General features: G+C 44.0%; 13 non-coding genes across 13 annotated transcripts; all 13 read right to left on the reverse strand.

Moving 5' to 3' along the window:
* Positions 1-1089: 1089 nt before the first annotated feature.
* Positions 1090-1280, reverse strand: LOC141235212 (U2 spliceosomal RNA). The gene has a single exon (XR_012301066.1). It is a non-coding gene; the product is annotated as a U2 spliceosomal RNA (small nuclear RNA).
* Positions 1281-2395: 1115 nt separating this feature from the next.
* Positions 2396-2586, reverse strand: LOC141234869 (U2 spliceosomal RNA). The gene has a single exon (XR_012300732.1). It is a non-coding gene; the product is annotated as a U2 spliceosomal RNA (small nuclear RNA).
* Positions 2587-3701: 1115 nt separating this feature from the next.
* LOC141234872 (U2 spliceosomal RNA) lies at positions 3702-3892 on the reverse strand. The gene has a single exon (XR_012300734.1). It is a non-coding gene; the product is annotated as a U2 spliceosomal RNA (small nuclear RNA).
* Positions 3893-5007: 1115 nt separating this feature from the next.
* On the reverse strand, positions 5008-5198 carry LOC141234873 (U2 spliceosomal RNA). The gene has a single exon (XR_012300735.1). It is a non-coding gene; the product is annotated as a U2 spliceosomal RNA (small nuclear RNA).
* Positions 5199-6310: 1112 nt separating this feature from the next.
* On the reverse strand, positions 6311-6507 carry LOC141235289 (U2 spliceosomal RNA). Its single transcript, XR_012301139.1, has one exon. It is a non-coding gene; the product is annotated as a U2 spliceosomal RNA (small nuclear RNA).
* A 4551-nt stretch (positions 6508-11058) lies between these two features.
* LOC141234874 (U2 spliceosomal RNA) lies at positions 11059-11249 on the reverse strand. Its single transcript, XR_012300736.1, has one exon. It is a non-coding gene; the product is annotated as a U2 spliceosomal RNA (small nuclear RNA).
* A 1115-nt stretch (positions 11250-12364) lies between these two features.
* LOC141235186 (U2 spliceosomal RNA) lies at positions 12365-12555 on the reverse strand. Its single transcript, XR_012301040.1, has one exon. It is a non-coding gene; the product is annotated as a U2 spliceosomal RNA (small nuclear RNA).
* Positions 12556-13670: 1115 nt separating this feature from the next.
* On the reverse strand, positions 13671-13861 carry LOC141234875 (U2 spliceosomal RNA). The gene has a single exon (XR_012300737.1). It is a non-coding gene; the product is annotated as a U2 spliceosomal RNA (small nuclear RNA).
* A 1115-nt stretch (positions 13862-14976) lies between these two features.
* On the reverse strand, positions 14977-15167 carry LOC141234876 (U2 spliceosomal RNA). Its single transcript, XR_012300739.1, has one exon. It is a non-coding gene; the product is annotated as a U2 spliceosomal RNA (small nuclear RNA).
* Positions 15168-16282: 1115 nt separating this feature from the next.
* LOC141234877 (U2 spliceosomal RNA) lies at positions 16283-16473 on the reverse strand. Its single transcript, XR_012300740.1, has one exon. It is a non-coding gene; the product is annotated as a U2 spliceosomal RNA (small nuclear RNA).
* A 1115-nt stretch (positions 16474-17588) lies between these two features.
* On the reverse strand, positions 17589-17779 carry LOC141234878 (U2 spliceosomal RNA). Its single transcript, XR_012300741.1, has one exon. It is a non-coding gene; the product is annotated as a U2 spliceosomal RNA (small nuclear RNA).
* Positions 17780-18893: 1114 nt separating this feature from the next.
* On the reverse strand, positions 18894-19080 carry LOC141235296 (U2 spliceosomal RNA). Its single transcript, XR_012301145.1, has one exon. It is a non-coding gene; the product is annotated as a U2 spliceosomal RNA (small nuclear RNA).
* A 2412-nt stretch (positions 19081-21492) lies between these two features.
* LOC141235339 (U2 spliceosomal RNA) lies at positions 21493-21685 on the reverse strand. Its single transcript, XR_012301182.1, has one exon. It is a non-coding gene; the product is annotated as a U2 spliceosomal RNA (small nuclear RNA).
* Between the last annotated feature and the right edge of the window lie 5141 nt (positions 21686-26826).

Consider the following 26826-nt stretch of genomic DNA (forward strand, 5'->3'; position numbering starts at 1 on the left):
GCCACCCAAGGATCCTGAAAAGTCCATTTGTGGAGATGAGCTCCTGGACTCCCGTTAAGAAGACATGTTGTCAACCTCTAGATCCCTTACATGCCTGCACTTTTCGGCTTTCTGCTGCTGCAATCCACGCGTTTTAGATCTGCATAACTCCACCTCTTTAAACACAGCACCTTCACCCCCTGCTGTTCCCACCCGCCTCAACACCGTTGGAAGGGAGGAGAACCAATTAAGGCGGGGGGTGGGGTGGAACGAGCAGCTGTCTACCCTTAGCAGGAGGGCTCCTGATTACATACCTCTCCTGCTGCTGCTGCTGCTGGCTGTCCAGCAGCAGACTGAAGGTGGCTGCTGCTGTGCACAGGTATATAAAGGCTCAGAGCCTATTATGACACGAGCAGCCAGCGTTCCATTGCCACATTCCATCTACTGCAGGCAGGATGCCTGGCTGGCTGAATGTCGCTGAGAAGCTCACAGAGACCGCCATAAGCAACAGTTTAACAGAATGCCACAGACTAATCAACCAAACTTTTTGGGTTGGGTTCTCTTTTATAGTCTGCAGGCATTAAATGAAAGAAGTCAGTGTTCCAGCAGAAGGAGACAACGTTTCAGAAAAGGCATTGTAGCAAACCAAAAAAGAAATTTTAAGCGCAGCAGAGTAACCAGCGCACATACCTGTTAGCTCAGGTGAGTTTAAAAGGCTGCTGTTGATAACAAGGGCATTTGCTAAATAGATGGTGTGTGTGCAACAATATACTGAAAGGTCAATTATATTGTGCAGCTTATCTCACCACCTGTAGTTATTTAGGTGAAAGCTCCAAAATGCTTGCCTAATATGTCTGTTTATCCAAAAGGAAGTAAAAAGGGAGAGCTAGAAAGATAGCATTGCATCACATTACATGGCAATGCAATGCACAGTTGCTGAAGTTGAACCAAAATGAGCTTGTAATCTGGCTTCTGCAACTTTGAACATGAAAAATCCAATGAGGAGAAGAAAAGCAAAGCCAAAGAGTCCATCCCAAAATCCGACAAACAAGCAAAATGAACAAAAAACATTGAATTCAATTCTTTCTGATTTTAGAAACTGCATTAAAGAAGGGGTGCACCGGTCCTGGAGATACTGCAATACCAGATCAATGCGTGGAGTGGACAGAGCAAGCTCTTTTTCCATCTCCCTGTTCTAAAAATCCATTTAATATATGGTCCCCAGATAGGGGACGTATCAGATATTAAACTGATAAGAACAGATACTACACTTGATCTTAGCCAAAAGGCCGAGAAGCGATAACCAGAATTGGTTTCAAACTACGGAGCCACCCAAGGATCCTGAAAAGTCCATTTGTGGAGATGAGCTCCTGGACTCCCGTTAAGAAGACATGTTGTCAACCTCTAGATCCCTTACATGCCTGCACTTTTCGGCTTGCTGCTGCTGCAATCCACGCGTTTTAGATCTGCATAACTCCACCTCTTTAAACACAGCACCTTCACCCCCTGCTGTTCCCACCCGCCTCAACACCGTTGGAAGGGAGGAGAACCAATTAAGGTGGGGGGTGGGGTGGAACGAGCAGCTGTCTACCCTTAGCAGGAGGGCTCCTGATTACATACCTCTCCTGCTGCTGCTGCTGCTGGCTGTCCAGCAGCAGACTGAAGGTGGCTGCTGCTGTGCACAGGTATATAAAGGCTCAGAGCCTATTATGACACGCGCAGCCAGCGTTCCATTGCCACATTCCATCTACTGCAGGCAGGATACCTGGCTGGCTGAATGTCGCTGAGAAGCTCACAGAGACCGCCATAAGCAACAGTTTAACAGAATGCCACAGACTAATCAACCAAACTTTTTGGGTTGGGTTCTCTTTTATAGTCTGCAGGCATTAAATGAAAGAAGTCAGTGTTCCAGCAGAAGGAGACAACGTTTCAGAAAAGGCATTGTAGCAAACCAAAAAAGAAATTTTAAGCGCAGCAGAGTAACCAGCGCACATACCTGTTAGCTCAGGTGAGTTTAAAAGGCTGCTGTTGATAACAAGGGCATTTGCTAAATAGATGGTGTGTGTGCAACAATATACTGAAAGGTCAATTATATTGTGCAGCTTATCTCACCACCTGTAGTTATTTAGGTGAAAGCTCCAAAATGCTTGCCTAATATGTCTGTTTATCCAAAAGGAAGTAAAAAGGGAGAGCTAGAAAGATAGCATTGCATCACATTACATGGCAATGCAATGCACAGTTGCTGAAGTTGAACCAAAATGAGCTTGTAATCTGGCTTCTGCAACTTTGAACATGAAAAATCCAATGAGGAGAAGAAAAGCAAAGCCAAAGAGTCCATCCCAAAATCCGACAAACAAGCAAAATGAACAAAAAACATTGAATTCAATTCTTTCTGATTTTAGAAACTGCATTAAAGAAGGGGTGCACCGGTCCTGGAGATACTGCAATACCAGGTCAATGCGTGGAGTGGACAGAGCAAGCTCTTTTTCCATCTCCCTGTTCTAAAAATCCATTTAATATATGGTCCCCAGATAGGGGACATATCAGATATTAAACTGATAAGAACAGATACTACACTTGATCTTAGCCAAAAGGCCGAGAAGCGATAACCAGAATTGGTTTCAAACTACGGAGCCACCCAAGGATCCTGAAAAGTCCATTTGTGGAGATGAGCTCCTGGACTCCCGTTAAGAAGACATGTTGTCAACCTCTAGATCCCTTACATGCCTGCACTTTTCGGCTTGCTGCTGCTGCAATCCACGCGTTTTAGATCTGCATAACTCCACCTCTTTAAACACAGCACCTTCACCCCCTGCTGTTCCCACCCGCCTCAACACCGTTGGAAGGGAGGAGAACCAATTAAGGCGGGGGGTGGGGTGGAACGAGCAGCTGTCTACCCTTAGCAGGAGGGCTCCTGATTACATACCTCTCCTGCTGCTGCTGCTGCTGGCTGTCCAGCAGCAGACTGAAGGTGGCTGCTGCTGTGCAAAGGTATATAAAGGCTCAGAGCCTATTATGACACGCGCAGCCAGCGTTCCATTGCCACATTCCATCTACTGCAGGCAGGATACCTGGCTGGCTGAATGTCGCTGAGAAGCTCACAGAGACCGCCATAAGCAACAGTTTAACAGAATGCCACAGACTAATCAACCAAACTTTTTGGGTTGGGTTCTCTTTTATAGTCTGCAGGCATTAAATGAAAGAAGTCAATGTTCCAGCAGAAGGAGACAACGTTTCAGAAAAGGCATTGTAGCAAACCAAAAAAGAAATTTTAAGCGCAGCAGAGTAACCAGCGCACATACCTGTTAGCTCAGGTGAGTTTAAAAGGCTGCTGTTGATAACAAGGGCATTTGCTAAATAGATGGTGTGTGTGCAACAATATACTGAAAGGTCAATTATATTGTGCAGCTTATCTCACCACCTGTAGTTATTTAGGTGAAAGCTCCAAAATGCTTGCCTAATATGTCTGTTTATCCAAAAGGAAGTAAAAAGGGAGAGCTAGAAAGATAGCATTGCATCACATTACATGGCAATGCAATGCACAGTTGCTGAAGTTGAACCAAAATGAGCTTGTAATCTGGCTTCTGCAACTTTGAACATGAAAAATCCAATGAGGAGAAGAAAAGCAAAGCCAAAGAGTCCATCCCAAAATCCGACAAACAAGCAAAATGAACAAAAAACATTGAATTCAATTCTTTCTGATTTTAGAAACTGCATTACAGAAGGGGTGCACCGGTCCTGGAGATACTGCAATACCAGGTCAATGCGTGGAGTGGACAGAGCAAGCTCTTTTTCCATCTCCCTGTTCTAAAAATCCATTTAATATATGGTCCCCAGATAGGGGACGTATCAGATATTAAACTGATAAGAACAGATACTACACTTGATCTTAGCCAAAAGGCCGAGAAGCGATAACCAGAATTGGTTTCAAACTACGGAGCCACCCAAGGATCCTGAAAAGTCCATTTGTGGAGATGAGCTCCTGGACTCCCGTTAAGAAGACATGTTGTCAACCTCTAGATCCCTTACATGCCTGCACTTTTCGGCTTGCTGCTGCTGCAATCCACGCGTTTTAGATCTGCATAACTCCACCTCTTTAAACACAGCACCTTCACCCCCTGCTGTTCCCACCCGCCTCAACACCGTTGGAAGGGAGGAGAACCAATTAAGGCGGGGGGTGGGGTGGAACGAGCAGCTGTCTACCCTTAGCAGGAGGGCTCCTGATTACATACCTCTCCTGCTGCTGCTGCTGCTGGCTGTCCAGCAGCAGACTGAAGGTGGCTGCTGCTGTGCACAGGTATATAAAGGCTCAGAGCCTATTATGACACGCGCAGCCAGCGTTCCATTGCCACATTCCATCTACTGCAGGCAGGATACCTGGCTGGCTGAATGTCGCTGAGAAGCTCACAGAGACCGCCATAAGCAACAGTTTAACAGAATGCCACAGACTAATCAACCAAACTTTTTGGGTTGGGTTCTCTTTTATAGTCTGCAGGCATTAAATGAAAGAAGTCAATGTTCCAGCAGAAGGAGACAACGTTTCAGAAAAGGCATTGTAGCAAACCAAAAAAGAAATTTTAAGCGCAGCAGAGTAACCAGCGCACATACCTGTTAGCTCAGGTGAGTTTAAAAGGCTGCTGTTGATAACAAGGGCATTTGCTAAATAGATGGTGTGTGTGCAACAATATACTGAAAGGTCAATTATATTGTGCAGCTTATCTCACCACCTGTAGTTATTTAGGTGAAAGCTCCAAAATGCTTGCCTAATATGTCTGTTTATCCAAAAGGAAGTAAAAAGGGAGAGCTAGAAAGATAGCATTGCATCACATTACATGGCAATGCAATGCACAGTTGCTGAAGTTGAACCAAAATGAGCTTGTAATCTGGCTTCTGCAACTTTGAACATGAAAAATCCAATGAGGAGAAGAAAAGCAAAGCCAAAGAGTCCATCCCAAAATCCGACAAACAAGCAAAATGAACAAAAAACATTGAATTCAATTCTTTCTGATTTTAGAAACTGCATTACAGAAGGGGTGCACCGGTCCTGGAGATACTGCAATACCAGGTCAATGCGTGGAGTGGACAGAGCAAGCTCTTTTTCCATCTCCCTGTTCTAAAAATCCATTTAATATATGGTCCCCAGATAGGGGACGTATCAGATATTAAACTGATAAGAACAGATACTACACTTGATCTTAGCCAAAAGGCCGAGAAGCGATAACCAGAATTGGTTTCAAACTACGGAGCCACCCAAGGATCCTGAAAAGTCCATTTGTGGAGATGAGCTCCTGGACTCCCGTTAAGAAGACATGTTGTCAACCTCTAGATCCCTTACATGCCTGCACTTTTCGGCTTGCTGCTGCTGCAATCCACGCGTTTTAGATCTGCATAACTCCACCTCTTTAAACACAGCACCTTCACCCCCTGCTGTTCCCACCCGCCTCAACACCGTTGGAAGGGAGGAGAACCAATTAAGGCGGGGGGTGGGGTGGAACGAGCAGCTGTCTACCCTTAGCAGGAGGGCTCCTGATTACATACCTCTCCTGCTGCTGCTGCTGGCTGTCCAGCAGCAGACTGAAGGTGGCTGCTGCTGTGCACAGGTATATAAAGGCTCAGAGCCTATTATGACACGCGCAGCCAGCGTTCCATTGCCACATTCCATCTACTGCAGGCAGGATACCTGGCTGGCTGAATGTCGCTGAGAAGCTCACAGAGACCGCCATAAGCAACAGTTTAACAGAATGCCACAGACTAATCAACCAAACTTTTTGGGTTGGGTTCTCTTTTATAGTCTGCAGGCATTAAATGAAAGAAGTCAGTGTTCCAGCAGAAGGAGACAACGTTTCAGAAAAGGCATTGTAGCAAACCAAAAAAGAAATTTTAAGCGCAGCAGAGTAACCAGCGCACATACCTGTTAGCTCAGGTGAGTTTAAAAGGCTGCTGTTGATAACAAGGGCATTTGCTAAATAGATGGTGTGTGTGCAACAATATACTGAAAGGTCAATTATATTGTGCAGCTTATCTCACCACCTGTAGTTATTTAGGTGAAAGCTCCAAAATGCTTGCCTAATATGTCTGTTTATCCAAAAGGAAGTAAAAAGGGAGAGCTAGAAAGATAGCATTGCATCACATTACATGGCAATGCAATGCACAGTTGCTGAAGTTGAACCAAAATGAGCTTGTAATCTGGCTTCTGCAACTTTGAACATGAAAAATCCAATGAGGAGAAGAAAAGCAAAGCCAAAGAGTCCATCCCAAAATCCGACAAACAAGCAAAATGAACAAAAAACATTGAATTCAATTCTTTCTGATTTTAGAAACTGCATTAAAGAAGGGGTGCACCGGTCCTGGAGATACTGCAATACCAGGTCAATGCGTGGAGTGGACAGAGCAAGCTCTTTTTCCATCTCCCTGTTCTAAAAATCCATTTAATATATGGTCCCCCGATAGGGGACGTATCAGATATTAAACTGATAAGAACAGATACTACACTTGATCTTAGCCAAATTGAAAATCCAACGATAAAATTGCTAAGTCTTGCTTCCTGGATTGCTGGTACCATATGACATCGCGGATGGTATTGAGATGCTCCGCAACTCCTCTTCCTGGCACCCCACATACCTGGTCTTCATAAATAACTTTGGATAAAACTTTTTTAAAACGGTTCACTAAAATTTTGGACATCAACTTGTAATCAACATTCAACAGTGTGATTGGTCTCCAGTTTGCCAGATGGGATTTGGCTCCTTTTTTAAAAATCAGGGAGACCAGACCACTTCTCCAAGATATAGGCAGGATATCACACTTAAAAGCTTCTTTGATTACTAAAAACAAGTCGGGTTTTAAAAAATTCCAAAATTCACGATAAAATTCAACAGGCAAACCGTCAGAACCAGGGGTTTTCCCATAGGAAAAACTTTTGATAGCAGCATCTACTTCCGACAAGGTGACTTCAGTGCATAACAATTCTTGGTCTTCGCGGCTCAGACTATTTTTTAATGAATTAAGGGCATCTTCAGTAAAAGACTGGTCTATAGTTTTCTCATTAAAAAGCTGCTGATAAAACTGGTGAGCTTGGTTGAGCATACCTTCAGTTGTAGTTTCACCCTCTAATTCTGTTATCATTTCCTTAGCAGCAACTACTTTTTTAAAAAAAAATCTTGAGCACTTTTCATTTTTCTCCATCACTTCAATTTTTGAGTTATAAATTATTTCCTTACCCTTCGACTCTATACTCTTTTTAATTTCTTTTTTTGTTGCTTCAATTAAATCGTCCATTTCAAGTCCCACATCTCTTAGTTGATAACAGGTCTGCAATTTAGTAATAAGCCTTTTATGCCAAGCGGACTTTTCTCTTGCATTGGCTATGCTGACCTTGATAAAAAAACTTTTTATCTTCATCTTGCTGTATTCCCACCATTCTAGCAGAGTTAAAAATTTTTGTTGTTTTGTTCTTAAATAATTAAAAAACGCTTTAAAATCTGTTCTTACCTTAGGATCTTGTAACAATGTTGTATTTAGCCTCCAAACTCCTCTTGCCTTGACAAGCCCAGGTAATTCTAACTCTGATAGCAACATCTTATGATCTGAAAAAATGTTTGGGATTAAGACAACAGATTTGACATTCACATATTGGGACATGAAAATAAAATCAATACGAGATTTAGAAGAAGAGTTCTCCCAAGTATAACCGGGATCATTACTACGGATCTCTTTCCAGGAGTCTCTAAGAAAAAAATCAGTTAACAAATCCTTTAGTTGTTTCTCTGTTTTGTCTTTTTTAGGAACGGTGGAACTCCCGCTTCTCCCTTCACCAGGCAAGACACAATTGAAATCCCCACAGAACATCAGAGGCGATGAACCAGGTAGGTAATATTGCACATCTTCAAACAACTGATGTCTCTCTTCCTTCACCGGAGAAGCATAAATGTTCAAAAGTCTAAAGTCCACACCTTTAAAACTAATATTTAAGAAAAGAGCACGTCCAGAAGAAATGTCCACAAAAGAGTTGATTTTAAAGTCATGCGACCTAAACAGCACTCCAATGCCAGAGGAACGATTTTCATTATCTCCGGACCAGATAGAGGGCCCATGAGGCCAATCTTTTCTTAAATCTGCATAATTCATATCAAAGTCAATGTTACATTCTTGCAAACAAAAGACATCACAGTCCACTGTTGACAGGTAGGAAAACAAAGCAGCCCTTCTTGTAGAGCCCCTTATACTCCTCACATTGAGCGAGGCTACTTTAATTGATGAGGTCATGATAGGTTAGTTCAGGTCACACTACTGTCAGAATCAGACATAAAGCCCACCGATGTTAACGGGCTCTGCACTTCTGAGTCCGAAAAAGAAATGTTTATAGGGTCTGAAGGCCTTGGCTCCTCAGGAGGGGCAGCGGGAGCCATTGGCTTGTATTGCAGAAGACTTGGTTTTAATGGACACTTCTTGGAAGTCTCCCTGGCCACATTCTCATCAGACCTATCATCTGTTTTCCTTTTCCTACGAGTTTCCAGCTCCATTGCTTCTTCCTCCGAGCTAAATGTCCCGATTTCAGCAGAGGGACTCCCCTCCACCACCATATCACCCGGATCAGAATCAGCAGCCCAGTCCTTAGATGAAGCTTCCCTCCTCTCAGGACGGACAGGTTTCTCAGCTGGAGGTTTCTGCATAGACGTGGGCTTATGCGCAGCAGGAATAGGAGAACTGGCAGGTTTTCCCTGTGCAGCAGGCACTGAAGTGCTTGTGGACCCGCCTACAGGGGGTTGTGTTCGCACAGTAGATACAGGAGCACCGGTGGGACCCCCCTTAGCAGCAGGAGCAGGAGGGTTGGTTGGCTTCCTCTGTGCAGCAGGTGCAGACGTACCACCTGATGTACTAGCAGGCTTGGTCTGTGGAGCAGGTACTGGAGAGCTAGAAGACTGCCCCCGCGCTGTAGACGCACCCGCAGGAGCAGGAACAGCAGAGGGTTGCCTCTGCCCCCCGGGAGCAGATGGAGGCACACGGGCAGGTTGCTTTGCCAGCGTTTCAGCATAGGTTTCCGCCTTTTTCTTCAAAGGACACTCCCGGAAGGAGTGACCTGGGACCCGGCAGATGTTGCACACCATCTCATTGGTACAGTCCATTGTGGCATGTCCATGCTTGTAGCACTTCTTACAGATTGCCACCTCCTCCTTGCAGTTCTCATAAGTGTGACCGAAACACATGCATTTCCGGCAGAAGAGGGGCATGTCCGGGTAGAAGAGGCGCCCCCGCTCCCTACCGATCAGGAAACTTGACGGAGGATGACGCTGACCACCAATGCCATTTGGATCTTCACAAAATTTAACAAAAAATTTATGCTTTCCCGTCCAGAGGTTTTCCTCATTCATGACCTTGTGGGAATACCGCAGTTCTGGGAAATAGTTTTGAAGAAAGCAAATAATATTAACTAAGGGAACATGAGGGTTGCTCATCTGAACCACGAGCGGCTTCTCTCCACCGGAGTAAAGGATGACAAAGGTGAGTCCTTTAAGATCCTCATCTGAAAGGTGCAGGTGAATCTGGCGGAAGAGGTTCTGGCACGCATACTCCGACTCCAGAGTCAAAGTGAAGGAACCGGGGCGATCTTGAAGGGCCAGGATGTCTTCCCTCTTTACTCCTAGGATCTCCAGCAGCACTCTCCTCACGAAAAACTTCAAGGTCATCTTCTCCTTGGATGCATCGTCCACTTCGATCTTGAAAGAGTTCTTGATGCGAAGGTCACCAGCTCTGGCATAGCGCACTGCGGCCGCTACTGCTGATGCCATCTTCAAAAGGTAGATAGGGTCGATCGCCTTCTTGGTTTCTTTGCGTATCTGCCCCCTAAAGCAGCATGAGGCTTAAGACGGCTTTTACACCGCCGATGCCTCAAGGCCAAGGGCACGATTGGCTTAGAATCCTTCTGGCAAGATGTGGTATCTTAGCCAAAAGGCCGAGAAGCGATAACCAGAATTGGTTTCAAACTACGGAGCCACCCAAGGATCCTGAAAAGTCCATTTGTGGAGATGAGCTCCTGGACTCCCGTTAAGAAGACATGTTGTCAACCTCTAGATCCCTTACATGCCTGCACTTTTCGGCTTGCTGCTGCTGCAATCCACGCGTTTTAGATCTGCATAACTCCACCTCTTTAAACACAGCACCTTCACCCCCTGCTGTTCCCACCCGCCTCAACACCGTTGGAAGGGAGGAGAACCAATTAAGGCGGGGGGTGGGGTGGAACGAGCAGCTGTCTACCCTTAGCAGGAGGGCTCCTGATTACATACCTCTCCTGCTGCTGCTGCTGCTGGCTGTCCAGCAGCAGACTGAAGGTGGCTGCTGCTGTGCACAGGTATATAAAGGCTCAGAGCCTATTATGACACGCGCAGCCAGCGTTCCATTGCCACATTCCATCTACTGCAGGCAGGATACCTGGCTGGCTGAATGTCGCTGAGAAGCTCACAGAGACCGCCATAAGCAACAGTTTAACAGAATGCCACAGACTAATCAACCAAACTTTTTGGGTTGGGTTCTCTTTTATAGTCTGCAGGCATTAAATGAAAGAAGTCAGTGTTCCAGCAGAAGGAGACAACGTTTCAGAAAAGGCATTGTAGCAAACCAAAAAAGAAATTTTAAGCGCAACAGAGTAACCAGCGCACATACCTGTTAGCTCAGGTGAGTTTAAAAGGCTGCTGTTGATAACAAGGGCATTTGCTAAATAGATGGTGTGTGTGCAACAATATACTGAAAGGTCAATTATATTGTGCAGCTTATCTCACCACCTGTAGTTATTTAGGTGAAAGCTCCAAAAAGCTTGCCTAATATGTCTGTTTATCCAAAAGGAAGTAAAAAGGGAGAGCTAGAAAGATAGCATTGCATCACATTACATGGCAATGCAATGCACAGTTGCTGAAGTTGAACCAAAATGAGCTTGTAATCTGGCTTCTGCAACTTTGAACATGAAAAATCCAATGAGGAGAAGAAAAGCAAAGCCAAAGAGTCCATCCCAAAATCCGACAAACAAGCAAAATGAACAAAAAACATTGAATTCAATTCTTTCTGATTTTAGAAACTGCATTAAAGAAGGGGTGCACCGGTCCTGGAGATACTGCAATACCAGGTCAATGCGTGGAGTGGACAGAGCAAGCTCTTTTTCCATCTCCCTGTTCTAAAAATCCATTTAATATATGGTCCCCAGATAGGGGACGTATCAGATATTAAACTGATAAGAACAGATACTACACTTGATCTTAGCCAAAAGGCCGAGAAGCGATAACCAGAATTGGTTTCAAACTACGGAGCCACCCAAGGATCCTGAAAAGTCCATTTGTGGAGATGAGCTCCTGGACTCCCGTTAAGAAGACATGTTGTCAACCTCTAGATCCCTTACATGCCTGCACTTTTCGGCTTGCTGCTGCTGCAATCCACGCGTTTTAGATCTGCATAACTCCACCTCTTTAAACACAGCACCTTCACCCCCTGCTGTTCCCACCCGCCTCAACACCGTTGGAAGGGAGGAGAACCAATTAAGGCGGGGGGTGGGGTGGAACGAGCAGCTGTCTACCCTTAGCAGGAGGGCTCCTGATTACATACCTCTCCTGCTGCTGCTGCTGCTGGCTGTCCAGCAGCAGACTGAAGGTGGCTGCTGCTGTGCACAGGTATATAAAGGCTCAGAGCCTATTATGACACGCGCAGCCAGCGTTCCATTGCCACATTCCATCTACTGCAGGCAGGATACCTGGCTGGCTGAATGTCGCTGAGAAGCTCACAGAGACCGCCATAAGCAACAGTTTAACAGAATGCCACAGACTAATCAACCAAACTTTTTGGGTTGGGTTCTCTTTTATAGTCTGCAGGCATTAAATGAAAGAAGTCAGTGTTCCAGCAGAAGGAGACAACGTTTCAGAAAAGGCATTGTAGCAAACCAAAAAAGAAATTTTAAGCGCAGCAGAGTAACCAGCGCACATACCTGTTAGCTCAGGTGAGTTTAAAAGGCTGCTGTTGATAACAAGGGCATTTGCTAAATAGATGGTGTGTGTGCAACAATATACTGAAAGGTCAATTATATTGTGCAGCTTATCTCACCACCTGTAGTTATTTAGGTGAAAGCTCCAAAATGCTTGCCTAATATGTCTGTTTATCCAAAAGGAAGTAAAAAGGGAGAGCTAGAAAGATAGCATTGCATCACATTACATGGCAATGCAATGCACAGTTGCTGAAGTTGAACCAAAATGAGCTTGTAATCTGGCTTCTGCAACTTTGAACATGAAAAATCCAATGAGGAGAAGAAAAGCAAAGCCAAAGAGTCCATCCCAAAATCCGACAAACAAGCAAAATGAACAAAAAACATTGAATTCAATTCTTTCTGATTTTAGAAACTGCATTAAAGAAGGGGTGCACCGGTCCTGGAGATACTGCAATACCAGGTCAATGCGTGGAGTGGACAGAGCAAGCTCTTTTTCCATCTCCCTGTTCTAAAAATCCATTTAATATATGGTCCCCAGATAGGGGACGTATCAGGTATTAAACTGATAAGAACAGATACTACACTTGATCTTAGCCAAAAGGCCGAGAAGCGATAACCAGAATTGGTTTCAAACTACGGAGCCACCCAAGGATCCTGAAAAGTCCATTTGTGGAGATGAGCTCCTGGACTCCCGTTAAGAAGACATGTTGTCAACCTCTAGATCCCTTACATGCCTGCACTTTTCGGCTTGCTGCTGCTGCAATCCACGCGTTTTAGATCTGCATAACTCCACCTCTTTAAACACAGCACCTTCACCCCCTGCTGTTCCCACCCGCCTCAACACCGTTGGAAGGGAGGAGAACCAATTAAGGCGGGGGGTGGGGTGGAACGAGCAGCTGTCTACCCTTAGCAGGAGGGCTCCTGATTACATACCTCTCCTGCTGCTGCTGCTGCTGGCTGTCCAGCAGCAGACTGAAGGTGGCTGCTGCTGTGCACAGGTATATAAAGGCTCAGAGCCTATTATGACACGCGCAGCCAGCGTTCCATTGCCACATTCCATCTACTGCAGGCAGGATACCTGGCTGGCTGAATGTCGCTGAGAAGCTCACAGAGACCGCCATAAGCAACAGTTTAACAGAATGCCACAGACTAATCAACCAAACTTTTTGGGTTGGGTTCTCTTTTATAGTCTGCAGGCATTAAATGAAAGAAGTCAGTGTTCCAGCAGAAGGAGACAACGTTTCAGAAAAGGCATTGTAGCAAACCAAAAAAGAAATTTTAAGCGCAGCAGAGTAACCAGCGCACATACCTGTTAGCTCAGGTGAGTTTAAAAGGCTGCTGTTGATAACAAGGGCATTTGCTAAATAGATGGTGTGTGTGCAACAATATACTGAAAGGTCAATTATATTGTGCAGCTTATCTCACCACCTGTAGTTATTTAGGTGAAAGCTCCAAAATGCTTGCCTAATATGTCTGTTTATCCAAAAGGAAGTAAAAAGGGAGAGCTAGAAAGATAGCATTGCATCACATTACATGGCAATGCAATGCACAGTTGCTGAAGTTGAACCAAAATGAGCTTGTAATCTGGCTTCTGCAACTTTGAACATGAAAAATCCAATGAGGAGAAGAAAAGCAAAGCCAAAGAGTCCATCCCAAAATCCGACAAACAAGCAAAATGAACAAAAAACATTGAATTCAATTCTTTCTGATTTTAGAAACTGCATTAAAGAAGGGGTGCACCGGTCCTGGAGATACTGCAATACCAGGTCAATGCGTGGAGTGGACAGAGCAAGCTCTTTTTCCATCTCCCTGTTCTAAAAATCCATTTAATATATGGTCCCCAGATAGGGGACGTATCAGATATTAAACTGATAAGAACAGATACTACACTTGATCTTAGCCAAAAGGCCGAGAAGCGATAACCAGAATTGGTTTCAAACTACGGAGCCACCCAAGGATCCTGAAAAGTCCATTTGTGGAGATGAGCTCCTGGACTCCCGTTAAGAAGACATGTTGTCAACCTCTAGATCCCTTACATGCCTGCACTTTTCGGCTTGCTGCTGCTGCAATCCACGCGTTTTAGATCTGCATAACTCCACCTCTTTAAACACAGCACCTTCACCCCCTGCTGTTCCCACCCGCCTCAACACCGTTGGAAGCGAGGAGAACCAATTAAGGCGGGGGGTGGGGTGGAACGAGCAGCTGTCTACCCTTAGCAGGAGGGCTCCTGATTACATACCTCTCCTGCTGCTGCTGCTGCTGGCTGTCCAGCAGCAGACTGAAGGTGGCTGCTGCTGTGCACAGGTATATAAAGGCTCAGAGCCTATTATGACACGCGCAGCCAGCGTTCCATTGCCACATTCCATCTACTGCAGGCAGGATACCTGGCTGGCTGAATGTCGCTGAGAAGCTCACAGAGACCGCCATAAGCAACAGTTTAACAGAATGCCACAGACTAATCAACCAAACTTTTTGGGTTGGGTTCTCTTTTATAGTCTGCAGGCATTAAATGAAAGAAGTCAGTGTTCCAGCAGAAGGAGACAACGTTTCAGAAAAGGCATTGTAGCAAACCAAAAAAGAAATTTTAAGCGCAGCAGAGTAACCAGCGCACATACCTGTTAGCTCAGGTGAGTTTAAAAGGCTGCTGTTGATAACAAGGGCATTTGCTAAATAGATGGTGTGTGTGCAACAATATACTGAAAGGTCAATTATATTGTGCAGCTTATCTCACCACCTGTAGTTATTTAGGTGAAAGCTCCAAAATGCTTGCCTAATATGTCTGTTTATCCAAAAGGAAGTAAAAAGGGAGAGCTAGAAAGATAGCATTGCATCACATTACATGGCAATGCAATGCACAGTTGCTGAAGTTGAACCAAAATGAGCTTGTAATCTGGCTTCTGCAACTTTGAACATGAAAAATCCAATGAGGAGAAGAAAAGCAAAGCCAAAGAGTCCATCCCAAAATCCGACAAACAAGCAAAATGAACAAAAAACATTGAATTCAATTCTTTCTGATTTTAGAAACTGCATTAAAGAAGGGGTGCACCGGTCCTGGAGATACTGCAATACCAGGTCAATGCGTGGAGTGGACAGAGCAAGCTCTTTTTCCATCTCCCTGTTCTAAAAATCCATTTAATATATGGTCCCCAGATAGGGGACGTATCAGATATTAAACTGATAAGAACAGATACTACACTTGATCTTAGCCAAAAGGCCGAGAAGCGATAACCAGAATTGGTTTCAAACTACGGAGCCACCCAAGGATCCTGAAAAGTCCATTTGTGGAGATGAGCTCCTGGACTCCCGTTAAGAAGACATGTTGTCAACCTCTAGATCCCTTACATGCCTGCACTTTTCGGCTTGCTGCTGCTGCAATCCACGCGTTTTAGATCTGCATAACTCCACCTCTTTAAACACAGCACCTTCACCCCCTGCTGTTCCCACCCGCCTCAACACCGTTGGAAGGGAGGAGAACCAATTAAGGCGGGGGGTGGGGTGGAACGAGCAGCTGTCTACCCTTAGCAGGAGGGCTCCTGATTACATACCTCTCCTGCTGCTGCTGCTGCTGGCTGTCCAGCAGCAGACTGAAGGTGGCTGCTGCTGTGCACAGGTATATAAAGGCTCAGAGCCTATTATGACACGCGCAGCCAGCGTTCCATTGCCACATTCCATCTACTGCAGGCAGGATACCTGGCTGGCTGAATGTCGCTGAGAAGCTCACAGAGACCGCCATAAGCAACAGTTTAACAGAATGCCACAGACTAATCAACCAAACTTTTTGGGTTGGGTTCTCTTTTATAGTCTGCAGGCATTAAATGAAAGAAGTCAGTGTTCCAGCAGAAGGAGACAACGTTTCAGAAAAGGCATTGTAGCAAACCAAAAAAGAAATTTTAAGCGCAGCAGAGTAACCAGCGCACATACCTGTTAGCTCAGGTGAGTTTAAAAGGCTGCTGTTGATAACAAGGGCATTTGCTAAATAGATGGTGTGTGTGCAACAATATACTGAAAGGTCAATTATATTGTGCAGCTTATCTCACCACCTGTAGTTATTTAGGTGAAAGCTCCAAAATGCTTGCCTAATATGTCTGTTTATCCAAAAGGAAGTAAAAAGGGAGAGCTAGAAAGATAGCATTGCATCACATTACATGGCAATGCAATGCACAGTTGCTGAAGTTGAACCAAAATGAGCTTGTAATCTGGCTTCTGCAACTTTGAACATGAAAAATCCAATGAGGAGAAGAAAAGCAAAGCCAAAGAGTCCATCCCAAAATCCGACAAACAAGCAAAATGAACAAAAAACATTGAATTCAATTCTTTCTGATTTTAGAAACTGCATTAAAGAAGGGGTGCACCGGTCCTGGAGATACTGCAATACCAGGTCAATGCGTGGAGTGGACAGAGCAAGCTCTTTTTCCATCTCCCTGTTCTAAAAATCCATTTAATATATGGTCCCCAGATAGGGGACGTATCAGATATTAAACTGATAAGAACAGATACTACACTTGATCTTAGCCAAAAGGCCGAGAAGCGATAACCAGAATTGGTTTCAAACTACGGAGCCACCCAAGGATCCTGAAAAGTCCATTTGTGGAGATGAGCTCCTGGACTCCCGTTAAGAAGACATGTTGTCAACCTCTAGATCCCTTACATGCCTGCACTTTTCGGCTTGCTGCTGCTGCAATCCACGCGTTTTAGATCTGCATAACTCCACCTCTTTAAACACAGCACCTTCACCCCCTGCTGTTCCCACCCGCCTCAACACCGTTGGAAGGGAGGAGAACCAATTAAGGCGGGGGGTGGGGTGGAACGAGCAGCTGTCTACCCTTAGCAGGAGGGCTCCTGATTACATACCTCTCCTGCTGCTGCTGCTGCTGGCTGTCCAGCAGCAGACTGAAGGTGGCTGCTGCTGTGCACAGGTATATAAAGGCTCAGAGCCTATTATGACACGCGCAGCCAGCGTTCCATTGCCACATTCCATCTACTGCAGGCAGGATACCTGGCTGGCTGAATGTCGCTGAGAAGCTCACAGAGACCGCCATAAGCAACAGTTTAACAGAATGCCACAGACTAATCAACCAAACTTTTTGGGTTGGGTTCTCTTTTATAGTCTGCAGGCATTAAATGAAAGAAGTCAGTGTTCCAGCAGAAGGAGACAACGTTTCAGAAAAGGCATTGTAGCAAACCAAAAAAGAAATTTTAAGCGCAGCAGAGTAACCAGCGCACATACCTGTTAGCTCAGGTGAGTTTAAAAGGCTGCTGTTGATAACAAGGGCATTTGCTAAATAGATGGTGTGTGTGCAACAATATACTGAAAGGTCAATTATATTGTGCAGCTTATCTCACCACCTGTAGTTATTTAGGTGAAAGCTCCAAAATGCTTGCCTAATATGTCTGTTTATCCAAAAGGAAGTAAAAAGGGAGAGCTAGAAAGATAGCATTGCATCACATTACATGGCAATGCAATGCACAGTTGCTGAAGTTGAACCAAAATGAGCTTGTAATCTGGCTTCTGCAACTTTGAACATGAAAAATCCAATGAGGAGAAGAAAAGCAAAGCCAAAGAGTCCATCCCAAAATCCGACAAACAAGCAAAATGAACAAAAAACATTGAATTCAATTCTTTCTGATTTTAGAAACTGCATTAAAGAAGGGGTGCACCGGTCCTGGAGATACTGCAATACCAGGTCAATGCGTGGAGTGGACAGAGCAAGCTCTTTTTCCATCTCCCTGTTCTAAAAATCCATTTAATATATGGTCCCCAGATAGGGGACGTATCAGATATTAAACTGATAAGAACAGATACTACACTTGATCTTAGCCAAAAGGCCGAGAAGCGATAACCAGAATTGGTTTCAAACTACGGAGCCACCCAAGGATCCTGAAAAGTCCATTTGTGGAGATGAGCTCCTGGACTCCCGTTAAGAAGACATGTTGTCAACCTCTAGATCCCTTACATGCCTGCACTTTTCGGCTTGCTGCTGCTGCAATCCACGCGTTTTAGATCTGCATAACTCCACCTCTTTAAACACAGCACCTTCACCCCCTGCTGTTCCCACCCGCCTCAACACCGTTGGAAGGGAGGAGAACCAATTAAGGCGGGGGGTGGGGTGGAACGAGCAGCTGTCTACCCTTAGCAGGAGGGCTCCTGATTACATACCTCTCCTGCTGCTGCTGCTGCTGGCTGTCCAGCAGCAGACTGAAGGTGGCTGCTGCTGTGCACAGGTATATAAAGGCTCAGAGCCTATTATGACACGCGCAGCCAGCGTTCCATTGCCACATTCCATCTACTGCAGGCAGGATACCTGGCTGGCTGAATGTCGCTGAGAAGCTCACAGAGACCGCCATAAGCAACAGTTTAACAGAATGCCACAGACTAATCAACCAAACTTTTTGGGTTGGGTTCTCTTTTATAGTCTGCAGGCATTAAATGAAAGAAGTCAGTGTTCCAGCAGAAGGAGACAACGTTTCAGAAAAGGCATTGTAGCAAACCAAAAAAGAAATTTTAAGCGCAGCAGAGTAACCAGCGCACATACCTGTTAGCTCAGGTGAGTTTAAAAGGCTGCTGTTGATAACAAGGGCATTTGCTAAATAGATGGTGTGTGTGCAACAATATACTGAAAGGTCAATTATATTGTGCAGCTTATCTCACCACCTGTAGTTATTTAGGTGAAAGCTCCAAAATGCTTGCCTAATATGTCTGTTTATCCAAAAGGAAGTAAAAAGGGAGAGCTAGAAAGATAGCATTGCATCACATTACATGGCAATGCAATGCACAGTTGCTGAAGTTGAACCAAAATGAGCTTGTAATCTGGCTTCTGCAACTTTGAACATGAAAAATCCAATGAGGAGAAGAAAAGCAAACCAAAGAGTCCATCCCAAAATCCGACAAACAAGCAAAATGAACAAAAAACATTGAATTCAATTCTTTCTGATTTTAGAAACTGCATTAAAGAAGGGGTGCACCGGTCCTGGAGATACTGCAATACCAGGTCAATGCGTGGAGTGGACAGAGCAAGCTCTTTTTCCATCTCCCTGTTCTAAAAATCCATTTAATATATGGTCCCCAGATAGGGGACGTATCAGATATTAAACTGATAAGAACAGATTTTTTTAATTGAATGCGTCAGAAGACGCGACATAAATTAAATTCCATTTGCATGGATAACCAAAAAAATGTCGCCTACGCCTTCATCATCCGAATTCAACTTTTTGTTTTTTTTAAGAAAATTTAATGATAATTAATAAATAAAACATAACATAACATATCCTTACATCAACAACAAAAAACTTCCAACAAAAACATCAACTCAACATTTTTCTTCTTCCACGTTTCTTCTTCCTCCATGACATGTCCAACAATTTCCAGTCAAAACCTTGCAGCAAAATCTTTTCATCTTCTTCAGCTTCAGCACTGGTATCAACACAATCCTGCATTACTTTCTCTTTTCCCTTATCATCCACCTTCCTTTTTTCCTTAACGTCTTTACTTCTAGGTACTCTCTCCAGTCTGCAAAACATAGAGTCCCCAACTCCTGAGAACTCCTGCTTCTCTCCCACAAACTCCTTCTTATTTTCAACTACTTGTATATCTTTGTCTTCTTTCTCTTTACAATCTTCAAACGATTCTTCAAATATCTTTTTCCCTTTCTCCTCTTTTTTCCCACCTTCCTCATAACAAAATCCAGGTTTCCCATTATCAATTCTTCTTTTACCATTTTCCACATAACTGAATCCACATTTACCATTTATAACAATCCTTCCTAAACTTAGTTCATTTTGTCCATTTTCCCAAACTAGGAAACTTCTCTTCCCATTCCAGACTCCCACTTTATTTAAGTAGTCCTTCTGGAATTTTACCAAAATACTCCATGGCTTCAAAAACTCCATCACTTCCTCCATCTCTACAAAGGGGTCATCCATACAGATAACCACCTTTTTCGGCCTTCCAGCAAAAAGAGCATTAACTCCAATTTCTTTTCCTTCCCAATTCTTGAGAAGACAAATACACTTTTCTTCAGACTTCAGTGTTACGTCAAATACCTTTTTAAACTTGATTTCTTGCATACAAAAAATGTCCTCTTCAATGATCGTCCCATACTTGAACAGAATATCCAAGATCTGATTCTCCTCCAACGAAAAATCCTCTAACTCCGTCTTCACATAGAACCGTAAACAGTTCCTCTTCCTCGTCAACTCCATCTTCTTCCTCCAAAAGAACTGCCCCCCACAGCTATGTGTGGTGACACGATGATCGCCTCTCGTTGCCCAGGGACTAATCCGACTCCCCAATAGCAGCAGGAGGGTGAAGCCCTGCCGTTAGACAAAGCGATCCCCCCAGGCCAAGGAGCCGGGTACCCTGGGCACCTCCTAGCCAAGGCCAAGGCAGCAACTGGTAGATCACTGCACCTGATCTTAGCCAAAAGGCCGAGAAGCGATAACCAGAATTGGTTTCAAACTACGGAGCCACCCAAGGATCCTGAAAAGTCCATTTGTGGAGATGAGCTCCTGGACTCCCGTTAAGAAGACATGTTGTCAACCTCTAGATCCCTTACATGCCTGCACTTTTCGGCTTGCTGCTGCTGCAATCCACGCGTTTTAGATCTGCATAACTCCACCTCTTTAAACACAGCACCTTCACCCCCTGCTGTTCCCACCCGCCTCAACACCGTTGGAAGGGAGGAGAACCAATTAAGGCGGGGGGTGGGGTGGAACGAGCAGCTGTCTACCCTTAGCAGGAGGGCTCCTGATTACATACCTCTCCTGCTGCTGCTGCTGCTGGCTGTCCAGCAGCAGACTGAAGGTGGCTGCTGCTGTGCACAGGTATATAAAGGCTCAGAGCCTATTATGACACGCGCAGCCAGCGTTCCATTGCCACATTCCATCTACTGCAGGCAGGATACCTGGCTGGCTGAATGTCGCTGAGAAGCTCACAGAGACCGCCATAAGCAACAGTTTAACAGAATGCCACAGACTAATCAACCAAACTTTTTGGGTTGGGTTCTCTTTTATAGTCTGCAGGCATTAAATGAAAGAAGTCAGTGTTCCAGCAGAAGGAGACAACGTTTCAGAAAAGGCATTGTAGCAAACCAAAAAAGAAATTTTAAGCGCAGCAGAGTAACCAGCGCACATACCTGTTAGCTCAGGTGAGTTTAAAAGGCTGCTGTTGATAACAAGGGCATTTGCTAAATAGATGGTGTGTGTGCAACAATATACTGAAAGGTCAATTATATTGTGCAGCTTATCTCACCACCTGTAGTTATTTAGGTGAAAGCTCCAAAATGCTTGCCTAATATGTCTGTTTATCCAAAAGGAAGTAAAAAGGGAGAGCTAGAAAGATAGCATTGCATCACATTACATGGCAATGCAATGCACAGTTGCTGAAGTTGAACCAAAATGAGCTTGTAATCTGGCTTCTGCAACTTTGAACATGAAAAATCCAATGAGGAGAAGAAAAGCAAAGCCAAAGAGTCCATCCCAAAATCCGACAAACAAGCAAAATGAACAAAAAACATTGAATTCAATTCTTTCTGATTTTAGAAACTGCATTAAAGAAGGGGTGCACCGGTCCTGGAGATACTGCAATACCAGGTCAATGCGTGGAGTGGACAGAGCAAGCTCTTTTTCCATCTCCCTGTTCTAAAAATCCATTTAATATATGGTCCCCAGATAGGGGACGTATCAGATATTAAACTGATAAGAACAGATTTTTTTTTTTTTTTTTTTTTTCTCCTCAGACGAGGAAATTCCACAGTCTATGGAAACCAGACAAAGGAAAATTCCATCAAAACAGCTGCGTCAAATCCAATACGCAATTTGCTGTCCCCATCATCATCGGAAATATTTATTTCATATTTCAAAACAACAATAACAAAAATCAAGAGGTACTAACAATATATCTCCACTTTTTAACTTTCCATATTCCCTCCGCATCCACTTCCCCTCTCCTCTTTTTGTCCCATAGGAAACACACATACATCTTCCCCAAAATCACCTTCACACTATCCTTTACAGCAATTTCCTTCCTTTTAAACACATACACATTCCTCACATCCCATAACACTTCCTTTATACATGCAAGCATCAACCACAAGACTCTTTCCTTCGTCCCATCACATATTCCCAAACCAAACATAAACAACTCAAAAGACAACAAATTCACACCACACAATTCTTTACACAAAGGCCCCATTCTCCCAATCACATCTCTAGCATACTGGCAATTCCAAAAAACATGCAACACACTTTCCCTTCCACCACAGCCATTTCTTGGACACATTTCACTCCTCACCAAACCTCTATTCCTCTGAAACTCTCTCACAGGTAATACTCCATGTAAAGACTGCCACACAACTTCACTCTGTTTGTTGGTCATACCACTCATCCGCACTTTCTTCCAAACCTTCTGCACATCACCACCCCTAACCATATTTATTCCACATTCTACCTCTCTACATTCAATCATCCTATACACAGCCTTCTTATTCTCCAGCAATCTCACATCTGCATCACACAGTTCATACCTCACCAAAAACTTATAAACCCACACATACCATACAGGCACCTCAAAAGCAATCGGACATCGCAAATCCCTTTCTTGCCACTTTAAACGAAACAAATACGCTCCAAATAAATACCTACACATAGATGAAAACTTTCCATCCGCCCTAATCACTTTCAAAACAAACACAACGATATTCACACCAAAAAACACGTCCAAATTCGGAAAACCCAAACCACCTTTTTCCACTCTTTTAACCAAAATTTCTCTCCTAGCTCTCTCCATTTTCGAGTTCCACAAAAAAACAAATAAAATTCTATTCAAGCTTCTCATACACATATATCCTGGTGGAAATACTACCGCAATATATAAAAATATTGGCAACACCACACTCTTAACAATTAAAATCTTCCCAAAAAAGGATAAACTCCTCAATTTCCAAAAATTCAACTTCTGCTCAACTTTTCCTTTCGCATCATCCCAACTTTCTTTCCCATCCAAACTCTCTGAAAACTTCACACCCAAAACTTTAATAGGTCCATTCACTACATTCACACCTACATCCCTACTTAAACTTCCGCCTCCAAAACCCTTACACTCACTCTTTTCCCAATTCACTTTAAACGCAGATGCACCACAAAAAATAGACACTAACAACTTCACCCGCCTCACCGAACATTCAGAATCACATAATACACACACGTCATCCATATAACCACTCACCTTCCATTCTTTTCCTCCACCTCCCGGCACTTGCACACCACGAATTACCTTATCTTTCCTCAGCATACACAACAATGGCTCAATTGCACAAATAAATGCTACAGGGGACAAAGGACACCCCTGTCGCACACCCGAAAACACATTCACTTTCCTACCCACATACCCATTCATTAAAACACAGCTATAAACACCCGCATACAAACTTCTCACTCGCCCAACAAAATCAGCCGGAAAACCCATTTTTAACAACACTCTGAACAAAAAACCATGCGACAACCTATCATAAGCCTTTTCAAAATCCAAACTTAACAAAAATACACTCTTCTTACGACCCATGCAATCCCATAGACAATCTCTTAACATACACACACACTCATGAATCCGCCTCCCAGGTACCGCACAACACTGCTCATCCCCAATCACACTCTCTATCACATCACGCATCCTATTAGCCATAAGTTTTGCATAGATTTTATAATCACAATTAAGTAACGTTATTGGCCTCCAATTCCTCAGACTTTTCAAATCCCCTTTCTTAGGAATTAACACAACCATACCTGCACGCATACTCTCAGTCACCTCCATGTTTCCCCACATATACTTACATACATCCACAAAGTCCTTACCAATCACACCCCACATCACACGATAAAATTCTACTGGGAGGCCATCCTCCCCCGGCGTCTTATTCAAAGCCATACTACACATAACCTTCCATACCTCATCACCAGTCACCTCACCCATCACTCTCTCTCTTTCTGCTTCACTCAACTTACTCTCTAACACACTCAAAACATCATTCTCCAAACATTCATCCCTCTGTTTCACTGCATACAGATCCTCATAAAACTTAGCCACCTCTTCACACATATCCTCTCCACTCACCTCACTTCCATCTGCTCCATACACCACGCTCATACTCTGTTTCTTTCCAAAAACTTTTTTAAAGAAAAACCGAGAACATTTCTCATCCTGCTCCATCTTATCAATCTTTGCCCTAAACACTATGCTTCTCCCTCTCTCCAACAAAAACTCACTAATCTCCTTTTTTACCTCTAAAATATCCTCCTCCACCTCAACTCCTCCTTCCCTTAACTTATACAAAACGCTCAACCGCGCGTTCAGTTTAACAAAACTCTCTCTTTTAATTGCTGCATACTTGTATCCTAAATTTTTAAAGAACATTTTTGTTTGTTTCTTCACCCAGTCCCACCACTCACAAACATTCCCAAACTCATTTTTATGCTTACACCATTCTTCATACCGCCTTTCATACTCCTTTCTCACATCTTCATTCTCTAACAGTTTAACATTTAACTTCCACAATCCTCTCCCAAACACTCCATCAACTTTTATATCCAACTCACACAACATACACACATGATCTGAAAAAAGAACGTTTTCCTGCCTATAATTAACAGAAACCATATTTTTAGAAATAAAACAATAATCCAATCTGGATTGTACCCTACCACTCTCAGAAAAGAAAGTGTTCAACAAAGGATTCATGTTACACACGCGCTGCATATCACACAACCCAAAATCATTCACTAACTCCAATAATGCTTTCCCAGACACATCCACATTCACTCTCCCCACATCACAGTTCATATCACCCACAATTACCACAGGTATTCTTCCTGGAACAAAAAGCTTAATTTTTTCAAATAAATTTTTGCGCTCATTTTTTTCAACTGGCGCATAAACATTAATAACACAAAACTTTACATTCTTGTATACAAAATTAGCAAGGATACATCTCCCCACCTCAATAACCAAATAATCACTCAAAACAACCTCCCTTCCTTTAACCAAAATACCCACACCATCATTCTTATTACATGCACTCCCCGACCACACAGACGCTCCATAAGACCATTCATCCCCTTTCACACCATCCACTACCCCACATTCTTGTAAACAAAAAATAGATGCATTTTGCATAGCTAAAAACTCAAAAATAGCAGCTCTTCTTACTTTACTTTTAAACACTCTTACGTTTTGGGACACTATGGTAAATCCCATAATACTTCTACTCCTTCACCAATTACACAAAGAAATAGCCTTTGGCCTAAACCAAAGCTCACAAGAGGACAAAAAGAAAAAACATTTACAATATTATATGGTGACACTATCCAGCACCACCACTATCCTCCTCCGCCATCAGAACAGAACAGCTGGTTTCCGACCCGCTGGCTTCACCAGCCACACTCCTCATTCTGGCAGTTCTGATCTTCCTCTGAGGCTCACTAAAATCTGCATCATCACTGCCCCCACCATCCTCCCTACGACTCTTCTTTGCACCCCTATCATCCTCCGAAGAAAAATCTTCAATGTTTTCAGGACCCGAAGGGTGTTCAGGACTGTCGGGTTCCGAGATTTGCACTTCACATCCTGTTGAGTCCATTGCCTCTCCAAAAGTCATCATCTCAGGCAGCTCTGCTTCCACCACTTTCCTAGATATTCTCGCAGACACTGCCTTTTTCTCCACCTTTGCCACTTCCCTCCAGAACTCCTTTTCTTCCCTCCGCTTCTTCCTCATTTCTTCAGCAGAAGAAGAACATGGTCTCAGGGACACCTCCTCTGGCGCCGTAGAGGGAGAGGCTCTACCAGTTTCCCGCCTCCTTCCCTCTCTCTCCTCCCTCTCCAATCTTTCCAGCACTTTCAGTGCGCTTGCCATCTGCCTCCTCTCCAGCTCTTCCTCCTTCTGTTCTTTATCAGAACGTCTAGGTGCACTCATAGGACAGTCCTTATACATGTGATCACTACTCCCACAGACATCACAGGACTTGGCCTCTGGACACTGGTTGGCCATATGCCCCTCCTTTCTGCAATTTCGGCAACACTGCCCTTTAAGGCATGTTACCATGGTATGTCCGAAAGAAAAGCATCTACGGCAAAACATGGGCTGGCCTGGGTAAAAGAGGAAACCTCTATGGCCTGCAACGGAAAAATTTGATGGAGGGTGTCTAAAGCCCCCCACACTGTCAGGATCCCTTTTCAATTTCACACGGAATTTATACTGACAGTTAAAGATTCCTAGACAATTGACTTGCTTCACTCCCTTCCGCACATATTCACAGTAGCGAGAGAGGAAGCACTCCAGCAGCTCAGGGTCTGTAAAAGGGTTATAGACAGTCACAGTCACCTCCTTTTCTTGCAGACCAAACAAAGGTTCCCATCTAACTCCTTCCAAGCAGGGGTCACTAGAGTGACCACGGAGCCATTCAAAGACATTAAGGCAAACATCCTGGTCCAAAAAGGTAACGTCATAATTACCTTGACGTGAAAATTCGTTGACACTGAAGATCTCAGAACGTCTTGCTCCAGCTTTGCCTTCAACGATGTCTTGGACAATGAAAACCACGTTGTTCTTGTTCTGGTCAGATGGATCCACGGACAAACGGATGGTGTTCTTCACAAAAGACATCTTGGATTCTGTCGGTATGGAATACCACAGGAAAAAGCAGAAAATCCTCCACAAAAGGGTCCGGATTCCTCCAGGAGACTCGCACCAATCAAGGTACAGTCATACGATCGCAGCCAAAAGGCCGAGAAGCGATAACCAGAATTGGTTTCAAACTACGGAGCCACCCAAGGATCCTGAAAAGTCCATTTGTGGAGATGAGCTCCTGGACTCCCGTTAAGAAGACATGTTGTCAAC

Source organism: Phyllobates terribilis, unplaced genomic scaffold (genome assembly GCF_046119375.1).
Source record: "Phyllobates terribilis strain yellow unplaced genomic scaffold, ASM4611937v1 Scaffold_650__1_contigs__length_881393, whole genome shotgun sequence".
Taxonomy (NCBI): Eukaryota; Metazoa; Chordata; class Amphibia; order Anura; family Dendrobatidae; genus Phyllobates; species Phyllobates terribilis.